Source organism: Athene noctua, chromosome 10 (assembly GCF_965140245.1).
Source record: "Athene noctua chromosome 10, bAthNoc1.hap1.1, whole genome shotgun sequence".
Lineage (NCBI taxonomy): Eukaryota > Metazoa > Chordata > Aves > Strigiformes > Strigidae > Athene > Athene noctua.
In genome coordinates, this window is record NC_134046.1 from 11,467,582 (window position 1) to 11,492,814 (window position 25,233).

General features: G+C 39.1%; 1 protein-coding gene across 5 annotated transcripts in view; it reads left to right on the top strand.

Annotated features, from left to right (window-relative positions):
- LOC141964007 (contactin-4) overlaps nt 1-25,233 on the top strand; it is a 340,757-nt gene that overhangs the window by 88,982 nt on the left and 226,542 nt on the right. The window contains exon 1 of one of the 5 annotated variants that reach the window (XM_074913774.1): nt 6,773-6,866. The exons of 2 other annotated variants lie outside the window; for them this stretch is intronic. The gene's annotated coding sequence lies outside the window, so the exon portion shown is untranslated. Of the gene's footprint in view, nt 1-6,772; nt 6,867-13,056; nt 13,173-20,951; nt 20,971-25,233 lie in introns of those variants that run through there. 2 more of the 5 variants (XM_074913773.1, XM_074913775.1) reach the window with 2 other exon arrangements.

Sequence of the window (25,233 nt, forward strand, 5' to 3'; positions counted from 1 at the left end):
AGGTTTGCTTCTACAAAAGGCATTGTTGGTAACGTGGAGCGGGGGGTGGCATGCTTAAAATGAACCGTAAACTTTCCAAAGTCTCTGCTTTTCATTGTGCTGCTCTGTCGCCAGTGGCTTTTGAGCCAGTGTTCAGTGTTTTCCTCAGTTGCCTGAGCTGAACATAGGTCTTAATCATCAACTCTGCTCTTATAGCACCATGAAATTGTAGGATGAGTGATTGGCAGCAGCCTAATGCAGTCAAGTTGGTGGCCTCTCCTTCAGCATCACATATATTAATTGGAGTTGATTGATAGTATCTAAAATGAGTTAAGTATATAAAATATATCGTGAATCTTTCACCAAAACCAGCACTTCTTGATATATATTATTTCTCATTTGCAAAATGACACTTGTTGGAAACTCGAGGTACTAGTGCATGTTTTAGAACTGCCAGAGCTGATCTGTTAATGTGATAGTTAGTCCTTTTTGAAATAATCCCTATGTGAAAATGAGCACGGAAGAATCAATGTAAGAATGATCAAATGGATTTCCTTGTGTTTTCTAAACGCCCTGAGATCTCATACTTCTTAAACCTCAGCCAAATTTCCAGAAAAATGATGTGCTGTGGGTGGAAGGGGGGAAGGGAATAAAAAAAAGTCAGAATGATGGTTGGTGACCTTGCAGTGAAAATGCCAGGCTCCTGGCCTGGGAAGTATTAAACCAGTGAGCTGAAGTGCCCGCCGTGGCAGATAGGTCACACAGAGCACAGGTAGCTGAATTCCAGATGATTTAGGACACAGCAGGTCCAGCATTGATTTCATGCAACTTTCCATAGGAGAAATAGCCCAGCTGTTTTTCTTTAGATTTTGCACAGTTTTTGGCCTTGTTTAAAAGCCTTATGAAAAAATAAATGCAATAATAGAGAGTTTGCAGTGAGTGAATGCTTGTATGTTGTTTATTAAAAGAGTACAGTGGTAGTAACATAAGTACCACTTTTGTTAGCTGCAATGAGAAGTTAGGTAAATTGTGTTGGAGAGACTTCCGCAGCATCTGGAGCTAAATGTGTAACTTTCTTATTCAGCACAGGTCAGATCTTACGAGTTGCTGAGTATCTTCATCACTTTAAGGCTGATGAGAGCCGAGGGCTGTCATCGCCTCGCAGGACCAAGTCTTGCGTATCTACGAACGGGGCGTGTGCCTGATCTTCATAGCATATTGGTGAAAACCTTTTCTAGACCTAAATATCATGGGTCAGGAGCACCACAGATGCTGTGCTCTTAAGGTATTTTTCAATACAGTCAGTTTTAATGACATTTGAAAGAGCTAACTGGTCTGAGGCTAAGTATGATAGGGTGACATATGGCGAAGCAGATATGGGTTTACCTCCTACAGCTTGTCTTCATGTTTGGCCTGAGCAGAGTAGAAGGGAACCTGCCTGGCGAGAATATTTGATTCTGGCTTTTTGCATATATATTTCATCTGGGGATGACATTTTTGTAACAGACTGCTTATCCCTGCTGAAAATTAATTTTTTTAATGTCATTGAAGCAACAGTGTGGGGAATAAACCTTAATGTATGAATAACTCTGCGTGTGTGCAGGGGCTCTGCATCATTCCTTATCTTGAGGTTTAGATCAAAATTCATGCCAGAGCATGAAAAAGTTAAGTGGGTTTGAAGGCAAACAGCACTGCCAGTGTTTCCATTGCTATTCACCCCTTATACAATAAAAGATCGAAGTTACAAGGAGTTCTCATCCTGTATCTTTAGTCATATTACTATCATTGTCTAATTATGGACTCATTGCAATGAAGTAGTGGAAATTAGAAACTGAATCTCTGTGGCTGCTGGGCAGGTGCTACATTAGAAGGTGTAATTACACCTGAGTCTCTGCTGGGTAACGGACACTGCTGTGTGTGTGGAACGGAGATCACAAGGACTTCGGCTTATGGCCAAAATGCTGCTCCTGTGTAGTCCACGAATGCCGAGCATCGCCCTCCCCGTGTGCGGGGACTGTTAGCTGAGTGGGGGTTTCTTGTTTTGTTCAAGCTACAATTTATATTCTCTTCTGTTGGAAAAGCTAGCAGTAACATTTGGAAAGATCACTTCTCATTGAAAATATTCAGGCAAAAGTATGGTTGAAAAATGGAATCTTGAAGAAAACATAACAAAAACATTCTGGAGATTTTCAGTTTCTTGATGATAACCTGTAAACATGTATGAAAATTGTGTATATGTATGCATTTACAAAATTGTTCTTTTTCTCTAAAAATCTTTTTTCATTATAAAAAACTGTAAAAACCTGATGGAAAAGCTAGATGACAGAAAATAACTAATTCTCAATATCACTTTATGTTGCCGTAACACCCAAGTGCCGAAGGAGCTATACAAACACCTAGGAAACCACAATCTGTCTTGAAAAGCTTACAAGTAAAAGATTTTCAAAGACATAAAAGGCAGATTGGTGTCTGGCTCTTGTTGAAAATCACTGAGCACCTTAATCTGCTGAGCATTGTTGAAAATCCCACCCAAAGCCCCTCTCTGTTCGCATGAAACAATAGGAATATGTGGTAATAGATCTGACAGCACCTTTCTACTAACTGTTTTCTTTGTAAATCACTAATCTTTCTTCTTAAAGATTATACGTGATACTGAAAATATATCAGTGGGTGGGTCACAGAACAGAGGACTCATTTAAAAAAAAAAAAAAAAATAGAAAAAAGGTTGCAGACGGCTGGTTTCCATCTCCTCCCTGGCTGAATTAAGAAAGATGTTTTTCTCCCCACTGCTCTTCTATCTTCCTCCTTTCCATTTTCTGCATTATGTTTCCTCCTCCAGACTGTGGCAGTGGAGCTGAATGCTGATGAGACCATTGGCAGTCTGTCCCCAGACAGAACTTTTTAAGGTCATTTCTCCTGGTTCTCGATTGCTTGACCTGCTCATTTCTCTTCACCAGCTATGGTGGGCTACCCAATTATACACTGTTATTTTTATGATACTTGCTTGTCCTTCCTAGCCTTAATCTTCCTTTATTGCAAGGAACACTCACAGTCTCTGTAGTCTAGTTAGAGCTAAAGTTCATGAGAGAAATGTTTTAAATTGACAGTTTCAAACGAACAATCAGGAGCGCACGCGGTGATGAGGTGGAATAGGCTTTCCGTGGATGTAGGTAAAAGCGAGTCATAACAGCTGATGCAGTGATGCTCTCTCTGCTGGTATGGATGAATCCTGAGGATGCAGATTACTTTTGAAGGGAAGGTCACACATACCTGCACATAGTAAGCATTCTGGCTAGAATTATGTTGTTTTTATAACAGTGTAGTTTTGTATAGAAGTAATAATTTTAAGCATCTGATATAGTTTTCTTAGACCTTGATAAAAAATATACATCCATCTCTGTTGTTCTCCATTTCAGGCAAAGTCTGTTTTTTGTTGCTGTGTTTGGTTTTATTCTAAATTCTACAGCCCTTCTGTACACAGTCACTTGCTGAGTAAGGTCATCTATTAGTTGTTACTGTTATGCTGGTCGCAAGGTTTGTGCAGTGGTCACTCAGAAGAACAGGTGGAGAGAGGGAGGTGACAAGTCTGAGCATTGAAACATGAGCTCTGTTATTCTCTGGTGTGTGAGGTCCACATACTGTGAAACAGAATCATAAAGTGTCAAAATAAGTTCCCTTATATCAAATTCACTTCCTTATTCTAGCAAGGATAAGCTCAGCATCAATAAAAGAAAATTGCTCTGAGACAGAATCTGCAAGTTACCTGTGTGGACATAGGAGTCTTCTGAATGGGACATTTCTCAAGTCAACACACACCATCTATGAGGAATAATCTATGCTGACTATTTGTATGGGAAGAGACATGTCATAGTCTGTATGCTCACACTAAAAAGTAGGCATCCTTTTTAGAAAATTCATGATCTGTGGGCAAATAACATGAACTGTACATCTTCTGGCGTAGCGATGCCACTTCATCTTCAACCCCATCAACTGTTCGCTCATCTCACAAGTAACTACTTGCTGTAGCTCCTGCTGTATTTCACAGCCATGCTGACTTGTATACAAGGTCCCAATCACCCCCAGGCCACCGTGCAGTCAGAAGGGAAGAAACTCACTCAAGGCCTGGCTGGACTGACCCCAGCAGAGTTGCAGGATGGATGGAATTGGCCCCAGCTCCATGTTTCAAAGCTTTCAGAGTTGTCTGAGCAAACAAGGATGTGAATGAATCATACTTTAAGTATTTACATTGCTCAAATGCCTGAGAAGCTTTTTAAAGGTCAATCTAATTAAGACAAAGTTTGTTTGTACCAATATAAAGTAGTTACTATTATTGGAAATTCATTCCAATGCAATATATGGCATTTTACTTACAGTTTAAATTTTAGTTTTGTATGCTTAATTTGGAAAGAGCAGAAATGATCTTTTGATTCCATAATGTCTTACTTAAAATGACATTTTAATCAATAATGATTTTTTTTGCCACAATTAAAAAAAGATTCATTCTTCCTGATGCAAAACAATTAATCAAAGTTTTTGCATGGGAAGGATTCTTTTCTATTGAAAATAAAATTGCCTAGACTCATAACAGCCCCATTATTTAGAGTGTCTGTTTTGGATTGCCATCTTATGCAAACAAAAGCCTTTTTTCTATAATTTAAGGATGCATTTAAATTCAGTTTGAAAGACTAAGCTTCATGATGTGTTGCCCTTAAAGGCTACAAAAACTGAGATCTATTTGTGCATCTCCATAAGAATATCAAAGTGAGAATTGAAACAGTTTTTCTTTTACTTTCTTTTCATATCTGAATGGTTCTGCCTGCTGCCCTTATGTCTCTTTCAGACGAGTCTCCTGTCCCAGACTTTGCCCAACTGAGGGAAGTTTAGACGTTATAGCCCTTACTGTCCTAAACTTTATCACCTTTAAAAGATATTGCATTGAGGGGAGGGGACAGGGAGGGCATATTTAGTATGGTTCCACCAACTGCTTCCTTTTTAATGGCTGTCCTGTCATTTGAAAGCTTAGAGCCATGTCCAAAGCATTCCTGTTGGGGAGTGAACCAGAAGCTCCAGGAACAGTGTCTGGCCCTTTCAAGCAGAGAGACTTCTCTCAGAATCAAAACTTACACTGTTGGCAGCAGGGCTTTCTCTCGACTTGATGATTTCTTTCTAGTAGTCTTTAGCACAGTTTTCCTAATGTAAAACTACAGAAATTTCATGTTGTTATCTGAATTCTGTAAAATCATAAAACGCGATGACACGTTTTAAAACAGAAGAAAAAACTTCTGAGTAACTGAGTTTCTTGGACATATTAAATACTTCGGTTTGCTCCAGATGTTCATTGAGCCTGTAGTGTTCTCTCATAATTCAGCATCAGTTGAAGGGGAGCTGTTCATCCTATGCAGCCAGAATTTTCCTCTCCCAGTACATTGCCAGCTTGTTCGTCAGTCATGTAATATTGATCCCAAAATCTGTACAGTAATCAGCTCTCTCTTGGTATATTTTAGACAACATACCTAAATGTAATGAGAATATGACCTACAAAAGGGAAGATATTAAAGAAACATCCACATATCTGTAGCAGAGGTGGAAAGTTATGATCAAGAAAAGGTAGTCTTGAAGTTTGGAATAAAACCGAAACACAGGGCTGTATCCTTTCCTCTGTTCCTTAACGGCACCTGACTCCAGTAGATTGGAAGGACTCATAGGACTGTTTTGGAACTTGGTGAACCACTGTACTATAGAGAGAGGTTTTTTTCCTTAGAAGAGTGTAATTTTGTCAATCATAAGAAAGGAAGTGATGTTCTTGCTTAAATAAGCATGTGAAATACAATGTTTTAGCAGCATCATAAAAAATAATTACTGTATCAAAGTTGAGGTGTAATTATCACAGGTCTGAATGGAAACAAACAGCATCATGTTGTCTCAGACATATGTATTTCAGGTATTTACCATTAAAAAACCCCAACCCTCTCAAGTCTTTTTCCCTGTTGCAGTGAGCCTGTACACTGTGTGGTTGCCAGGATTGCTGCTTTTCCAGGCTTGCTGTTTTCAGCATGGTGAGATGTCTCACTCTGCTGTTGTCCTTCATACTGCCACCTTCCTTCTGCATTTCATTTGTGAGGTACAGACAGAGGTCTGGCACGTTACTGAAGTAACCAAAATAGCAAAAGTACCACTGTAACGCTTGAATTCCAGATATACTCTATCCAGTGGTGTTACACGAAGCAGCTAAAGATTTCCCCTGATAGCTGGTCTATCTGATAGGCACCAAACGGATGGGGTACCTCACTGTCTGAGCATTGGGAATATAAATACCAGGTTATGCTGTAATTCAGAGGACATTAATGGGATGCTGAGCAGTACCTGCTCGTCTCGGCCATGCTCTGTCTCTGTTTTGCCCGTGTGGTGTAGCAGCTTCCTCACACAGTTTTCCGCCTCCGATGGATGGTGTGAGTCTGGGAGAGGTCAGGCTGGTGTCTTTGCTGCTCACACTGACTACCTGTCTGATGGTTTTGTGAGAGAAAACAGGATTAGTGTTGTGTTAGTTTAGCATGCATGTGAATTGCATCAAACAAAAACATCTTTTCATGTGGAAAATTTTTTTTGAGATTAAAACTTTATTTAATGAATGGATAGTACATTGATAGCTGTTAATACCCACTTTTTTAACATACTAGACTTTTTTCTCATTTCTCTTATGTTCTAAGCTCTTGTTCAAGGACTGTCTTGCTGTGGTTCGTGCGGTGGATGGACAGTCTCTGATCTTGGGTGTGGTTTGTTGGTGCTACCAGCAACTCAAAATTCAACTCCAGAAGCCAGCTACCATCATGTGCAGCTTGGAGAGATGAGAGCTGAAACCATACCTTTTTGCTGAATGAGCACGCAGTGTAAGAAGCTTGACTTTAATCTGGCTACTGTGAATGGTGCATAATCAGATACATAAAATAGGTCATAAATAATCATAGTGAAACATCAGCACGTATTTTCTTTGTTAGTTTCTGTGGCTTCTGAAAGAAGATAAATACTGTATGGATTGTAGTATAAGAGTAAAATAGCAACTGAAAGGCTCTTTATAGTTGCTAACTTGTTTGTTGCTCCTTTATGTCTGTTCTATACAGCCAGACATGATGAAGGTGTGTTCAAGGAAACTTAATTTCTGTGTGTCTGCTGTCCTAGAGGATTGTTAGCAAGGTATGCAAGTGGGAATAGCCCTAATGCTTGTATTTGCACTTACAGCAGCGTTTTTTTTTCTTCCACCTGCTGCTAAAAAGCTTTATCCCATTTCAGATAGTCTCTTGCCATGCCATATAACCTGAAATTCTCTCCCTGACACTCCAGTTCCCCAGTGTCATGCAGCAAAGGGGAAAATCTGGGGAGCAGAGTGTGCAGTCTGTAATGGCTCAGGAAGGGGAGGATGGCTTATTCAGGTCCAAACGTGAAGAATTTACAAAAGATGATCTAAATTACCTATGTAAATTTCACAAGAACATGCAATGAAGACCCTCGCTCCTGGAAGAAGTGTCAGAAAAGATGTAATAAATTTTGTCAGTATTTTGGTTTTCTAATCAAAAGATGGGCAAAAAAGGAAAGAATTGCTTTCCTGTAGCAGGGGCTCTGGTTTCCAAAACACTGCAGCAGGGAAGATGACAGGAATTGCTTTTGAGTTGTTCTGGTAATAATGACTGTAGATTGAATTGTAATAAGGTCAATCTCTTAAACATTTCACTTTAAAAAAAAAAAAAATCTACTTTTCTATTGGGACATATGTTTTAGCTCTGTGGCATGGCATTTATGTGGAAAATGATACAAGATAAGACGTGGAGTGCTGTTTAGAGGAAATATTGTAGATTATAAATAGATTAAAGATTCTTCTGACAGAGGAAATTTTCAGTACATGTTTCAAACTGGATGTGGCTTTTTGCCAGTCTGCCTAATGCTCTCTTAGCAATATTAGGGTCAGCTGACGGACAGCTCTACCTAGATTTTAGAGTTAATACTGGAGATGTTACTGTAGGCTACTTCTTAGACTTGTGTCAAAGAAAAAAATGGAAGTTAGCAATAGTTTTAAACATTTCTTACCCATGCAAAAACTCTTGAGTTTAGGAGGAAAAGTATAGCTGTACCTCTGACCTACCCTGTAGCTTTAGCAGACATGGCCCTTGCATATCCTTAGTCTAAAATTAGGTATATTTTATTTGAGCTTGAGGTTTTCTTCATTTACTCTTTTTCTGTCAAATTTAACTTGCATATAGCTGGGAAGTTATGAATGAACACTTACATCCTCCAGCCATCCTTTTGGCATTTCCAACACAACGAACGTTAGACTAATTTAAAATGTGCTCAGTTACCAGACAGCTTGCTTGGTTTTCTGCACCTCCATGTCTGCTCGTCTGATCCTGTATGGACTGAGTCCTTCAGCTTGCAGTGGAAAGTTATTTTCCCAGTGTTATGAGTACCTGTGTGTATAAGGATACAGGAGATGGTGGTAATTTATTCCTGCTGTGCACTTGTATAATCTTGGTGTGTAGAGGTTAATAGGCCATATGGGTTTCCTTCTGTCTTCTCCCAGTGTTTTCTGCACGATGATAGTTTCATAGCTTGAAAGCTATGGCAGCAGTTTAAAACTGAGGTAAAGGACAAAACCCATGTTTAATTGGTTTGGGAATGCTAGCTGTGTTTTAAAATGTAAGTCTGTGATTATTTTCTGTGTTCTCCATTTTGACTTTGCTTTCACCTTCTAACTGAAAATGGATATTATTGCCCTTGTTTGCTGTGCTGATCTATTTAGCCAATACAATAGACAATTCTGTTGTTAGTGTAGGATTTTCAATAATGTAAGGAAGCTTAAATAATCATTCTTACTAAAATAATAAAAAACCCTGTCATAACACTTTCTGAAGCTACAAATCTCTGTTTCCAGAAGTTTCTGCAGTTGTAATAGTGGTGTAACTGATGGCAGTATCTTTAAGCTAATAGCTTAGTTCAGGTGACTAGTTTACATATGTTGTATATGTATATTTAGATGTACATTTTCATGATGGGAGCCTAACTCATTTCTACTGCTGGCTTTTAGGACTTTAGGATAAATTTACATAGATAATAGCAGAGATATTTAGAGGTGCTTCAGTACAACAACAGCAATTGCTGCTCTGTTTGAGTGCTTCTTGGAAGCTCACTGGTGCCTAAATGGCTTTGGAAAATGTGGTTTTAGCTATTGAAGTGTTCATGGTGTACACCCAAATCTTCTCTCTGGCCTAGAAATCTCATCTTTAGAAGTCTAAATGCTCGGAGTGTGTACTTGTGTGTGAATAGTGGGTTAAGAAATTTTGCAGAGTACAAGTTGCACGGTATTTGTACAGCCTGATCAAACTGAATGCTTATCAGAGGCTCTTAAAACAGACATCTGCATCTTTCATCACAGTAAGTGGAGCTAAGTACAGTTGCAAAGCTTCTAATTATTGGTATGTGTGAACTGAGAAGCGAGGCTGCCCTCTGCACATGCTAGATACAGCTCACATTGAGTAGATATTAAATCTGCAGAAAACAACAAGGCATAAACAAAATTGCTAGTGAAAAGAAATAGTCTTTGATAAAATTCTGCATCTAAATTCACTTTGAATTAGATTATTTGAGGAAAAGGTCACTATTTCTTCTAAGAGGTTTTTCTGTGATGTTTCTGCTTTACAAAAGATGTAATACCTCTCTGAGATATCTCCTGCCATTTTTCTCTATTAGCCACAATGGCTCTCCATTTATATTGCACCTTGAACTTCTCCAGGAGACAAAACCAAGGTTTCATATTCCTCGGGAATTAACGTAAACTGAACTGATTTTAAAACTGAATTGTGGTAAATTAATACTAACCCACCACCTCTCTGTAGTTGCTTTCCAGCATGATCGGATCAGTCATTATTGACCAAACACTGTCAGGATGTAATTCAAAAGCTTGGTTCAAGTTCAGGAAAGTGCCCCAGGGTGCAGAATATTTCCCTGCGCTGAACATAATTGACTCCTGTTAGACTTAGTAACAAAGCAAATTATTTTATATCAAAATAATAGATTTAATAAATGACTCAAGTTCTTTGGGTGAACTGCTCAGCAATGAGTTTGTGTTTTGTGGGTTTTTTTGGTTTGTGGTTTTTTGGGGTTTTTTTTTTTGTTTGTTTGTTTGTTTGTTTTTTTGTTTTTTTTTTTTAATCCAGAGCATTCCTTTGTACATCCACTTTTTCTTCTGCTTGTTCCCAGTTCCAGCCTCTGCTATTCAGGGAGTTTTTCTGTCTGTTTTGCTGTTAAGATCATAGAATAATGTAGGTTGGAGGGAACCTGGTGGCTATCTACTCCAGCCTTCTGTTCCAAGTGGGTCCAGTTAGGACAAGTTACCTGGGGATTTTTCCTTTTGAGTTTTGAGCGTCTTCAAGGACTCCATAACCTCTATGGACAACCCACTGCAGTATGTTACCATCCACAGTAGGGGAAAGTATTCTCTAGGACAAATATGAAAATATATTTACAGGTCTAGCAGCAGTAATTAGCCAGCCTTGGAGAAGATGCACAGATACTCACAGTAGCGTTCTCATGCTCTCATCTTTAGTGTGAAATTGAGTAAATTAATGTTAGAGTTAACACATCCAGCAATTGTTTCTGGTAGATACTTAAAGTTGTTTTCCAGAAGGTGGTTGAAGGATTAATTTTGGGGCACTTTGAATCAGCTTGTTATCCAGCAGAACAACCTGTAACGATACCTTTTAGCTTCTTTTTGCTGCTGTTTGCATTCAAGCATGCTTGTGGATGTAAATACTTCTGTGCAACGTGGATAAACATGATGGGCAGCTCCACAATTACGTATTTGCTGCTTAAATAGCTTCATATCGTTATATATTGGAACTCAAAATAAGATATAAATAGATAGTGGTAATGTAAAACTGCTAGATGATCATGTATGATATGGAATTAACAGTTTTCAAAGTGTCTTAGGCTCTTAGGAAGCTAAACCTCAATTTAATACCTAATTATTTCAACAATTATGGGAATTTTGCCTTTACACATTTTCCCAAAAACCAAAGCAATACGCTTCTTTCTTCTTGGCACCACTTTATTTTTTTTTAGTTTGTTCTTAAAAGATTAAACAGTCTAGCTGCATTAATTAGGTTTTCCGAGATTTTTATTTGCGATATGCAAACTGAAGGCTGAGCGATTAGCCAGGAATTCAGCAGCCTATACGAAGAGGAACAATGAGACATCTTTTAGAAATTAAAAATTTTCTCATACGCTGCCAAATGTTGGACTTCAATTGAATTTCTTACACAAGGGGACTTCCAAGAAACGTTGTTTCCATTGAAGATGTGTGATTGTTCAAGCCTATTTTGCAGCTCTAAAACATGTGCTAATCAGAAACTTTAATGGCTGTTATCTGGCCTTAAATTCTTTACTAAAACCAGGTGTTTCTTGTAGGCTTTCAGTAGCTCAGCCATAATGAAAAAGGGAGCTTTAGATTTTAAGAGTTTAATGTTAGCTTGTCGTAACATCAGTGAGCACCGCGGTAGTGGTTGTGTTGTGAATCTGCATCTGCTGATATAAACCATCAAATAACCAGAGGCTAAGTATGCTGAGGAGGATAGACTAGTGAGGCAGAGGGCAGGAGAGGGTGTACTGACATTTAGGACCATCTTTTTAAGAGTTCTTTGTGTTTGTAGAGGCTGTAGTAACTGTATAGAGGTAGTAGTTTCTCAAACCATTAAATGACAATAATTCGTCTTTTAATTGGTAATAATAATACAAGCTTTAAAAAAAAGCTTCAAAATTTCCTGTTTTGCACTGCTGAAATACTGATTTGCCCGAGATCAGCATAGCTATTCTAAGCAGGTGCTGTGTTGGGTGCTTTCAGCATAAGCCTGGTACATTTACTAAAAAAGGTCTCCTTGTTCTCCCAAGGTCCAAGACAGCACTTCCTCAGTCCTGATGTCTCAGGATGAAATGTTGGAAAACAAAAAGTCAATAAAGAGCTGCATTAGACTAAGAACTTCTTAAAGCCCTGGTATATATGCCTGTACCTTATGATGACTACTCTTTTTTATTATTTGTTTTGTTTTTATTATGATCTGTGTCCTTATCCTCTAGAACACTTTTAGGCACTTTAAAAGTGTCAGCCAAGGTATGCTTGGTAGATTGAGAAAGAGATCCTTTTATGAATCTTTTTTTTTCCTGAAAGAAATAAAATAACAAAATTGATTCCTTTACTTATCCTTGTCTTTAGGTGGATCTTGTTCTCTACATGGATCAATAAAAATGTGCCTTTAACAATGAGAGGATAGATACAGGGGGCAAAAAAAATTAGTCCATTCATCAAGGATACCATCAAAGAAGGACTATCGTGAAGATGTTACAAATGTTAATGTGTTGTCTTGCACTCCCATGACAGTGAAAGTCCCATTAATGATAAATATTTCCAGTTTTACATACCTACAATTTTAGTAGCTGCAAAAGCTATTTTTATATAATAAAATTGATATTCAGAAATTTTATACACGTGCTTGTTTCGAAAGGAGTATTGTTGTATCTTGCTCTGTCCATCCTTTCTGAGTATGGAATAGCAATTTAATTTTAAACCTGAAGTGTTAAGTTTTAATTTTTTTCCTTTGCTCAGTCTCCTACTTAGTCATACATAAATCAGAAGAATATGAAAGAACTAGTAAAAATGGCTGTATCCTTCTAGAGCTGTAATTTGGCTCCATGAATTATTAATTATTAGACCAGTATAGCAACAGCTTTTTCAGAAGTCAGTATAAATGTAAAAGGCTCACCTTATCAGCCAGGATCTAAGCAGTGGCAGTAATGTAATTCTTACCATTTAGCACTTTGTGGTATGTTGAAAAGGAATAGGATATTAGACCATTTAAACTTTCTGAAATGTAACACAAAGTAAGGAAGTGCCTTTTTTTTTTTTCCTCTGAAATAATTTCAAAGAAATGAATACACATGGATTTCTCAGGGGTTTGGACTGGTGGAGATGTTGAAGCTATTCCATTTGTGAAGCATCACTGCGAGGGAGGCCAGCAGCTCAAAGAGCACGCTTGAAAAGGAAAGGCTTTAGCTGCTTGTATTTGTTAGAAGAAAAGAAGAAATCCAGGGAGGCTTGAAATTAAGCTAAAATGGATGAAAAGTAGCATTTACCAAATACAAAGGCATCTGGTATTGTAAGTAAAAGTTTCCTTCCTAAATAACATCTCTCTGGTTTAATACTGCAGTACTACAAAACTGTTGTTAATTTTCTTGAAGCTGTACCGATAGTGGTACAAGGGGACCCTTGTGTTGTCCTCTGAGTTAACTTCTCTGGCTAAAAAAAAAAATGGGTATTTTTGTTTCTTGTCTTAAATGACTTTGTGTTTGGTGTAGCCCTAAAGGTTCTTTTTAATGTCCTTCTCAGATATAATCTGCTTTGGCAGTTCCAAAGTTGAGTGCAATAGCTGATTAATTGAATCCCAGCTTGCAAAATTTAAGTACATGTAATGGAAAATTGAAATATTTCACTTTTCTAATTCTGAAATTTCATTTTAATGTTTTCAGTATTTTAGCAATAGTGTTCTCCATATCTAAAGATAAGTTATTAAAATAAGGAGTCTCTCTTGCAATATATCATAATCTATTTTTAAAAATATGATTTAACTTATAAACAAATTAGGAGAGGGTATTGCAAAACTGATTAGGTCTCTTTTTGTATTGAGGTTTGTAATAACCATTATACTACAAAATTTATGTAAAGCAATATTTCAGGGAGAAATCCTAATGACATTCTAATGTGAATTTTACCTGAGATTATTTCACAGTCCTGTGAAACAATCTAGTTGCTGTCACTTGTTTCTGATTTACAGAAGCCGTTTTGCTCCCATCTGTTGATGCAGACAGACCAGGCAGGGTTAGTAAAGAGCACTTCATCAGTGACAAAGAGTGTGTGCAACACTGGTTGCAGAAAAGTAATTAGTCTACAAAAATTCAGATTAAGTTTGTACGTTCCTACTCCAGTTCTCTTTTTAAATGGCAAATGTGAAGAATTTGATAGGTGATACTGGAAAATAAAGTTGGAAATCTTCCTTTAATTTTCTTATTCCTTCTTGTTGTAGATTTTACCTGAATTTTGGGTATAATATATATGCAAAACACAAATTTCCTATGGCAAATTATTCATAACGATATCACTTGCATGTTTCTTTAAGTTAAATATACTCATGTATTAGCAGATTTAATAACTTGATCTAGGGAAGTATTTGTGAGGACAGGGCTCATGTCGGGAGCTGATCTATTATAGCTTTTCCATCCCCATTTCCGATTTGGGATAATTAGTGAATTTTTAGAGCTATTTCTTAAAACATCCGGGAAGGTCTGGGCCAGGAATTACAGTGGGAATCGTTCGGCTTGCGGGGAGCCAAGGGTAACCCCTGGCTTGTGGCCGTGCGTGGATGCAGTTCCTCTCCGTGCTGTGGGTAAAATGTAACTTGCGGAAGCAGAGCAGGAGGAGAGGTGGCAGAGTTTGTTTCGTTTGGTCTGGGAAGTAGTTTTTCTCTCATTATTAACTGCACAATTGTGCTCTGCTGACGCTTAACATGTGAAAGTAATCACGGCACTTTCTTCATCTCTGGCCAGTGGAGAGAGGGAGTGCATTAATTACACAGTCCTTCCAGGTGAGCTGCGCTTGTATGCAGCACATTACCCAAGTTAATGTGACAAAGACCATTAAGAATTATTTTCTGATGAATTTGAACTATTTTCATTACATCCATTTCAGCTATGCTAGCGTAAGTTTGTGCAAAACAGGACAAGAGATGGAGAGGAGGAGCTGGTGTCTGCAGCAGAGGCAGCTTGCGGGCTGGCGTTGCAGTGGTTTGGATCGACGGTGCTTTGCAAGCACCAGCCCCGGCAGCACCGGTGCCCGCAGCAGCCCTGGCAGCGCCGGTGCCCTCTCCTGCTGCCCCAGGACAGCCGGGGTAGGCAGCCAGAACGGCCTGGGCACTCACCACAACTGGAGCCTCTCATGCAAGAAATTGGAAAAGTCCTTTGGTGGGGAAGGAGAAAGATGGGGAGGAGATTAAAGATTTATTTCTTAATCTTGGAAGCTACAGTGTAAAAAAAAAAACCAAAAAAACGGTGTGGCAAAACTGACCAGCGATGTGCCGACAGGTTGTTAAAATGCAATTGAAGCCTACTTGGGGCTGCGTGTGGCTCTGTGGGAGCAGCCTGGGAAAGTGTTGCAGAGCGTGTGTCGGCAAGCCTTTTGCAAAGTGTTAGCTTGCAGCAGACTGATCTGCCAATAAATAACACTAAAGTTTATAGTCTTTTAAATGGATGAAAACAAATTTGAATGTTTTGTTCTCATCAGTGCTTTTAGGGGTGCAATTTTTTTTCCTCAAAGAGCTGTGAATTTAAGATATGTTCAGACATATCCTGTGGCAGTTGCTGGGCTGTAATGCCACGGAGGAGAGAGCTGGTGACCAGCAAGGTCTGTGCTGTGCATGGCTTGGAGCTGCTGCCACTGCATCGCTCTTCTAGGGTCGGGTACACATGGGTGCCAGGCACCCATCTGCCATCTCTTTTGCCATATCATTCCCCAAATGAACATCCCCACTTCCATCCCAAGGGGGTGGAAGAAGGTTAATGTGGTTTACAGCCTTCTGCATGTACGTTGGTGGTCCAGCTCCAAGGTTATGTCTATGCCATGTGTGAGGATGCTGTCGCAGAGTGCGTGGCTGTACCCGAGCTCACATTAGCAGAGCTGGCTCAGTGACCACCAAAGTAAAGTCACAACGATGTGTTTTTGTCACAGGATGGGAGTTGCTGGGGCCCCATGTATGGGCACATGTTGCACAGATATCTGTGCTGATGTGTCTACTATTTTTACTTCGCTGTGATGGCAGTGATGGTAATTATGCCTTTGATGGATGTGCCCTGAAAGCTTTTTTATGGATCCTTGAAACTTGGCCTTCGTTGCTTCTTGGAGCTGCTGGCCATAGCTCACTTGAAAAAATGATGCAAGCACCAGATCTTGGATATTGCCCCAAATAGTGTCTGGAGAAGCACCTGCTTTCTTCACATGGAACAGAGGACCTCAGTAGTAATACTGCAAAGACTTGTTTAATCAGTGTGTATTAAGTTGAGTAAAGGATGGCGATTTTTCATGTTGCATTTTAGCTTTACCAGAGCTACTGTTTTGGCTGAGTAACGTTTTTGCAACTTTCATGTAAAATCTGGCATCTGAAGTGTTTTGTAACTACACCTGGGAGCCTAGGGAGAGATGGGAAGTAGGAAGTGAGGAGAGGGGAGTGGGTGCTGCTTACCCCGCGATGAGCTCTCCTGGTGGGGGGTCATGGTCTGATAGAGCTGCATGGAAGTGGTGTGCAGGCTTCGCTTCCCCAGAAAACACCTCAGTGAGGCTTATGTGAGTTCGGTATGAAACATGAGGCACATAGAGACTATAGCTTGAGGGGCATTTTAAAATGGACTCGTCTTTCAGAGAGGGTGATTGGGATATGGCTTTGTATTTGGTGGAAGCTCCTAACAGGCATCCCAGGAAGATCCCAATGCTGGGAGCCCGGCACCATGGAGACTCCTTGATGTCTCCACGGCCCCTGAGTGACGGCGGGCAGTGCCCATGTCCTGGTGGTTTGCCTGCATTTGGAGAAGACCATTTGGAGTGCAACCACGGACCCATAAGCTTAGATGGTTGAAAGAGAATTCATTTTTGCAAGTCATATTATCACACATCAAAATGCATTTCCAAGTGAAGACGTTACAAATAATTGTGCATGGAAGGCTTTTGAATATCACAAATTAAATCCATTAGGGAAGTCTTACTCGGGTTTCTGCTGTGCAGTTTTGCACAGAGAAAATCTTGTTCTGCATTTGGAGAAACAATGAGAAGTATATACTTTAGGTGGTGGAAAACATGACAAAACGCTTATTGTTGGGAGTGGAAGTACATCAGAAAATACATCGCTGTTATCCAGCTGCAAGTTTCTCCATTTAAATGCAAACAAAACAGGAAAATGAAATGCAATTTTTAGTTTAATCAACTTTCATGAGTCTTCTGGGAAGCCCAGAAGTATCTGAAAGAAGCCTCTGGGACTTGTTTGGTTTAAATATGAATTTTGAAGTCTGCTTGGTAATAGATGGTATGCTGCGTTTGGTTTAAAAATTAAGCTTTCCAAGTGACATCTGGGCCTAACTGGAAGCTAGCTGGCAAGGGGGAAGGCTAATCAAATTAACTGTTCATTTCAGAGGTAGATTAACCCTTTCTTTTGCTAAAAATGTATCTAACATAACAGTTCTTTGCTCAGTGCATTCTACAAATAGTAAGTTAAAATAAGACTTACTCATTATAATTATTAAAATACAGAGAACAGGTATGGGTAGGAGAGATGATAAAAAAAATACATGGACAGACTATCAGGCAGTATACAGGAGACTTTCATCACAGTGGAACTTTCAAGAAGTTAAACTAAATGAAAATGGCTTCTAGTTATTCTCTCCATAAAATAATTAATTTGGGGGAGGGAAATTAATGATTATTTAAGTATGATTTTGAATATCACGTCGTTAAACACCTGATCTATAGAGAAGTTACAGGTATAAAAAAATATGAAAAGTTTGTGTCTTAATTAAAACAGTGTAAGAACTGAGGAGTACGAAAGGTATAGTGAACTGATTTTTATTTTTTTTTTTTTTTTTTTTCAATCTCTGGCACTAGAATGGGCTGGGACATTTTTGCATTGATGTCCACAGTGTTACATTTCTCTTGAGACCAATTACAAAGGTTCAGAAGGTTGTTTTTATTTTCCTTGCTCTTGATGCCTTTTTAATGAGGCCTCCTAGTAAACAGCAATCATTATGCTTTCCTGTTGTATTCCTGTCTGCCGCCTTTAAACATTTATTACTAATACATGTGGGAAATGATTTATAAATTAAATATTAGGAAAATGTACTTTTAAAAAACAGAAGTAGTTAGGGGGTATATTTTATAATTGTCATTGGGGGAGTGCGAGAGGAAGTCATGCCAATATTTTGCTAATGGAAGCTCAGTGAAAAGGACTGTTAAAGCATCATTGTGGTTTTATGTAATAAATAGAGATAATAGATGCATGGAGTTTTCAGTGCATGTATCTAGGACTGTGGCTCGGTGTAATAAAATCTGAATGCAGAAGAAAAAAAAGCCAGTTGTGTAGAGTTGCCCAGGGAAGTTTGAACACTGCTGTTCTCCTGTGCAAGTGTGTGTTGCCCCCGGGCTGCCCTCCTGCTCTGCACCAGCGCTGCCAGGTCCTGGTCCCCGAGCATCCCGTCAGCATCATGCCTGCCAGCTCCAGCTCCTGCCCTGGCACGTTCCTCCTCCTGCTTTGCCTCTTCAGTCACTGGATCTTCCAGATTCAAGTGATACTTGCAGAATATTCTCTAATCACCAGCACCAGCTAATCAAGCCTAATAACACAATTATTTTGGAGTTGAAGCATGAGTGAGAAAGCTCTGTATGGAGTCACTCCATCATGCTAAATGCTCTCGTGTTGGGACGCTGCCTGCTGCAATATTGCTCTTGCTCCCTTAGAAATACTGAAGTCAAGTACAAATACCGTAATTGTTTAAAGATGTTGGATCTTGTTACTGAATTTTATTTGTTTACTGGCTTCTTAGTTAATGTATTGGCAAATGCTACGTGCTTTAAATTGTGACTCACCTTGCTAGCAGACAGGGCTGTTTTCACCTGGGCTTGGAGAACCTGTTTTGCTCGTTCATGCTTTGGTGCCAGATTCACAGTAAGGTTCATGGTGAGCAAATAGAAATCTGGGTTTAGTTTTTGTTGTTTGGGGGTTTTTGTGGGTTTTTTAAAACAAAAGTCCTTGCGTTTGGCTGCTCTGCAGCAGCCTTTGTCTCTCTTCTACAGGCAGACTGCTGTGAGGTGTCTCTGGTGATGTCCTGTGGCTGCATCTCAGCTGATGTCCTTCCGTTGTCCTGCTAGCAGGCTTAGATAGCACATCTCATTCCACATCTGTGATAGCTTTTGTGGGGGAAGTTAGATGAGTACGTTGATAAAGCTCACCTATGTGTGTATGTGTGTGTGTATATGTATCCAAAATTTGTTCTGGTAAACAATGCATTTCTGGCAGGTTTGTGTTTTGGGGAGGTCTCTGCCAGCACCACAGATTTGTCTTTGTGTGTCCCTATTATGGTGGAAAGCTTGGAGGGGTCCTGGTCCTCTCCTAGCATTTTTTCTGGTGACTTGAAGCAGTGTTGGAAGCTGATCTTAAGGAGGATGTTGTTCAAAGAGAGTAATTTTAGTCACAGGTTTAGATTCCTCTGGGTCTGGAAGCTGTTGTTCTGGGTACTCCTAAGGACAGGGATGCAGAAAGGGCTTATTCAGCGTGCTTGCGAATCTGTCTCAAGCAGATCTCTTCTTCATTTCTTGAAATTTGCATTTGTGATTACAACCACTTCTCTATGCTGCAAATTCAGCTCCTTGCTCCTGTTCCATCCTTGGGAGTTTCTGTTGAAACTGGTTGAAGGTCTCGTGTGGCTGGGCCCTGTCACATCCCTTGGCTGCTCAGAAGTAATTCAGCTCAGAGTGTTCTCTCTCAGATACATTATCCCTCTGAAAAGCCTTTTCAGAGATGTTGGAGGAAAGGAGCAGTTTTTGCTGCTGTACTGAAAGGTGTTTACTACTTGGTGATGTCAGGCTGGTGGCACTTCATTTCTAAGCCTGGACTGTTCCAAGAATATGAAATACTACTTTTGATGATTTTCATCTTTTATCTTTTTAAGTAGCTGATTTCATTCTCGTATGAAAGCAATCGGCTCAGATAGCTAATCAAGCTGCATAATGATGAAAAGGTCAAAATAAAATAGCGAACTACTGTGATTCACAGCAAAGACTGGGTTCAGCTTTCAGAGAAGTGCAGACCATTGTCAGAATATAAACTCATTTTTTATTTTTTGAAAAGAAATTAGGTTACCATTTTTTCCTGTCCTTTTCACTGTAAAGTCATGTTGTCACCCACAGATGTTGTCCTGAGAAAATAAGAAGAGTGAGTAGCTGACATCTCTTGTAAGGAAAAATTACACTGAGAACATAGAGGTCCCTAATTATATTGGAGTAATAGCAGACTTGATGCTGCAAGGGTAACGTGCTCAACAGCAGCCATCCGTTCTCCAGACAAGGTTGACAACAGCCTCACCAGAATGCAAAACTATGTGTCTCGTACAGCAGTTTTCAAATTGCATTGCATGAGTAGGGAGTATGGTATCACATTCATCCAACCTCATCACATCAGGCAGTGAAAATAGAAAATGATGTGAAATTAATACATTCTTGATGGTTTTAAGATGATAACCATCTCCAGATATCCTCTTGAGCCAAATTCGGAAGATCTATTTTATCTCCTCTCGTCTCTTACCCTGCCATGCTGGTGCTTGGTGGAGGTTAAATCAAGGATCGGGCCAGTGAAGTGGTGCCAATATAAAAAGTTTAAACTTCTATGTGTGTAATGAGAAGAGACTTTGTTGAGCTGGAATTTTCCCAAGCTTTTCAGAGACGTGGGGGTGGCATGGCAGCGTACGTAGTTGGGTTGTTACAAGGACTTGTGGTGACGTTCATTTGAGAAGGCCAATCACTTATTTTCTCATTCTGCTGTGTGGGATTTATTTTTAGTGTAACTAATCAAATGAGTATAGAATAGAATAGCACTGGTGAATCAAACGAACCTTTTCATGAGTAGAAGTAGCTTGATTTATTAAGTGGAATTGTAATCCAACATGAAGCATTTGATTACCCTCACACGCACTAATCCTTTTTTTATGAGATCAGTTTGCCCTGAAGATTTGTACATGGTATTTCTTTGGCAGCCTTTTTCCTTAAGACCTCAAAATGGTATAAATGATGAGCTCAGGCTGTTTCTCATTGTGTGGTTTGGTTTCTAACACACAAGGTACTGGATTTTAAGCTTCTCAGACTTTTCCCCAGTAAGTATTATTTAATAGCTATTGCTGCATGAACATTGATTTTAATTTTGCCAAAATAAGTGCATTAAAATGTTTACACATTATTATTTATTGTCAGCTGTTTTGTTAGCATTGGAGATGGTGTTTTTTATCTATTTCTGGGTATGGCATAATTAATTTCATGAGCTTATCTGGAGACTTTCTTGTCAGTTATTCATAGCCTGACTACTTTGTCTGCAATCTTCAAACCATTTACTGTGTGATGTGAAATATTTAAGTGTGTTCTTGCATTAAGATTTAGAATTATGTAACTGTCTTTTGGTATTTATAGCAGTCTGCTACAGTGGGAAGCAGTTCAACTTTTATCCTCAGTGGCGTAGGGAAGATCAGCTTTACTGACCCTGGGAATAGGTTCTACCCCAGATCTGGTCTAGTTCAGATCATTTGTGTGTGAGTGTGTATAAAAATCATGTCATTGATTAGCTGAGCAGAATCTCTCAGCTTCACAATGAATTTTTTTGTGACCCTGTGGATTTGAAAACTTTGTTCTTTTCTGCATGTATGGAAAATATGCATAATATTTTACATAGATCCACATTGTTCTTATGCACTGAGAAATGCATGAGGAAGTTTGAGAGGTGTGACGTTTTTGTAGTTTCCTGGACATTCCCCATTGCAGTATGGTAGCAGTAAACTCCAAACTGAGATGAAATGGTCTGAGACTTAAGTCTGATTTTACCCAGGGCTTGGGTGGTGTGCCTGTGTGATGGACACAGTTGCTCAGCCCTGTAACCCCAGCTCCTGCCTCCCTGTCCTCCTGCTCCACATCTTGCCTTTGAGCCCATCTATTTTTGCTCTCAGCTTTTCATCAGTAGGGTTAATGGCAAAAACATGGTGGCACATGATGGCTTTTTAAGGCAGTATTAAAAAACACTTCCAAAAATAAAGTCTGAATTAAGAATAATCAAATTTACAGAGGTGATTAAAGCAACTGTTCACATCTGATTAAAGGAGAGAAAAATTGCATGTTACCTCTTCATCTACTCAAAATTAAATAGCACAAATTGAGATTTGTGTGTGATTCATACCAGTCATTTATAAGATCAGATTCATTAGAAAATAGCTATAAAATCTGAGAAAACCATATTTTTTGCGTATAAATTGCAAACAGAATGAGATTAAGATTAGCCTTTGAGTCAATCACACTTAAGCAAATTAGTCTAGTCTTCATCAAAATTTCATAACTGATTCTTGCTGCAAGATGCCTTTAACACTTAAAAACTTTGATTCCTATAAACCCAGCTGTTGCACAACTTTCCAGTGTTGAGTGACATCAGATCAGGTTTTAGTCCTTCTTTAATTAAACTGACATCTTTAACATTTAATGTGGTCTTGGAAATTTAACAGAAAAGCTGCGCAAGTCCTACATCTTGCATATACATGTATACTCTGACCCTTAAGAATAAATATATACCTAGAGAGGACGGATATCTACTGTGACCCTAAGCACAAGTGAGCTTATGATCCCTCACTGGAGTGCTGAGGTTGGTTTATGCAGGTCCCTTAATATTCTGCTCAAAACAACATACAAATCATTGTCAGCAAGAGTTTGTGCTTCTTGGTTCTTCTATGTGATTACAGTTTACAGTTGAGCGTGCAGTAATTATGCAGTTTAATCAGTTTCTGCACAGATATCAACCACTTAAAACATTTCTGAGGTTATCAAAAACATCAGATATCCAACTTCAAAGATTTTCAAAGAAGAAAAAAAACCCCAACTGTAGTTTCCAAATGATTAAGTTTTGGTTGGGGTTTTTTTTTGCCAGTATTTGTAATATATCATGAAAATGAAATAGAATTAAACCCAAGGAAATAAATTACATTTATTTTAAAGCCCAGGATTGAACATGCTATTCAGCATCTGTCCATGGCAGATTTCATCCTTTCCTTTCAAACCAGACATCTCTCTTGGTAAGAGTGTCTGAGTGCCTTGGTGCTGTGGAAGGCAGGACAGACACAAGTCTTCCTCACTGTATTCCCAGGGCTGCCAAACCTCCACAAAGGGTCTAATTTCCCAAGATTCAAGGCCAGAAGGATTTGACTAGCTTTACGTGGGCTCTAACTGAGCCTACAGTTTGTCCATCCATTACCACCTTTAGTTGCTGCTCATGAGGTGGGATACAGTGACAGGTGTCCCACTGCCAGGGCACAGCTCCCAGCAAATGCAAATTCTTACAGAGGCATGCCTCAAAAGAAGTTTTGTGAATAAAATGAAAAGATATACTTCAGAAGGGCTGAAAATGGCAAATCAAACCTTTTCCATTTTGGTGCTTTAATTACAGAGAGGGGGAGGGATGCACTTCATGCTGCTGTTTTCCATAATATACCCAAGGCAAAAAAGAACTGATAAATCACAGTTGTTTCTCTCTGCTTGGGGATTTCTTCACAAATCCAAAACATTGGTGGTTTTCTGCAATTAGAAGCTGTAGCCAGATTTCATGGCAGTTTGAGTTGGTCTATCATGTAGGAGTAGTGAGAGGAAATTTGTTAGTACATGTTTTGATTTGCTTTCCTTCATTCCATTTTCCTAAAATGAAATTTGACGATGTGATATTTGGAGCTGATGTAAAAGACATTCGTTCAAGTTCTTCTAATGCATTGTGCAAACTGCTAGGATTTTCCTACCTGGTCTTGCTCATGCCTTTGATATCATAAAAGAGAAAAATGATACCCACAAAAACATATAATCCAAAAATCTACCTCAATGGTAGATTTAAAAAAAATACATAAAACCTGTTAAGTATTTTGTTAGAGGACTGAAGTGGCAGGGATCATTCAGGGAAGGAGGCTAATGAGTAGTCTGAAGTGCCTTTGGAGGAGCCCTCCAAAAGGATGTCACTCTCCAAAGCCAGAGCCTGCAGCTGGCTGGCTCTGAATATCAATCCTAATTTTGGCATTGGTTCTTCTATCATGGATAAGGGCTACCATCTACGTACATCGGTAATAATTAAAGAAATTATGTCCTAGAAAGTATGTATTGTTCTGCATGCTGTGACTTTCTGGGAATTGATGGGGTTTTAGCAGGGGATGAGCAGCACTTAGATTTTACTCCCTGCCCTGAAAATGGTGGCTGGGGGAGACTTTGGACTGGTGGCCATGTGGGCTTCCCATGGGATGCTCTCCCACCAAAGCAGTGCCTGCTGCCTCATATACTTAAGAAAATACATTAATGTGATTTTTATATAATATTTAACATGAGTTTGGATGGTAATAAATGCCAGTGTATGCACCAAGCATAGTCTCAGCTCACATAAATATTACCACTTGGTAATTCTTCCTTTCTGGATTTTTTTATTTGTATCTGTGTTTCGCAGCCTTTTTACTGAGAAGGTTTATTCTGATAATTTTTTTTTTTTCTGCAAATAAACTGTTTTTGAAAAACAGGTCCTTCCTAAGGGCAGTCAAGTGTCAAATACAGAGTTATGGATGGTGTCAGCTGCATGTGGAAGCACATGCTCCATTTATTCATTACAGCTGTGAAAGCTTAGCTGTGCAAATGCCAAGTGCTGGTTGTGTACCTGTCACTTTGGAGCTTTTAATGAACATTGATCATGTTCGCCCAGACATTTATTTGAATAAAGTGAATGTGAAGTAATTTTTAAAAACACAGTGTGAGGTGGTTTTTTTTGTAGCATTTTATAGTCTTTAGGATGAATCTGAAAAGACAATTATCCAATAATTCCCAGCTCTGAAAAACTATTACTGAACGAGAGAAGGATCTGCACCTTCAGTTTGGTCATCTTGGAAGAGTCACTTAAACTTTTGAGTATGATTTCTCAGTATACTATATGTTTATATATAATTACATATATATATTTGATTAGTTCCAAAACCCCTATTCGATGTGTTATCTTTAAGTAGTCCTTTATAATTACTTTTAGGAACACAAACAACTCTCTGGCTCTTCATGCAGAACTTAGCTATATAATTTGGGGAACTAACCTTTATCTCTTTGCTTGCTTGAGTGAATGGTCTGGCCTACCAGATTTCTCCTGCTGTTCTAGGTAATATAAAATGTGAAATGTAGAAGTGTTGCATTGCCAAATTCATACTAAGACTGACAGATCTGTGAAGTTTGTGCCCCGAAGCACCAAGCGCTTGGAGCAGACAGATGGGGACCCAGTTAATAACTATGTAATTGCATCCTACTTTGAGCTGTTTCCCCCTATGTTGGGCACAGCTTGCCGCATGTATCCTGTAAGACATACAAAGTTGAAATCACGG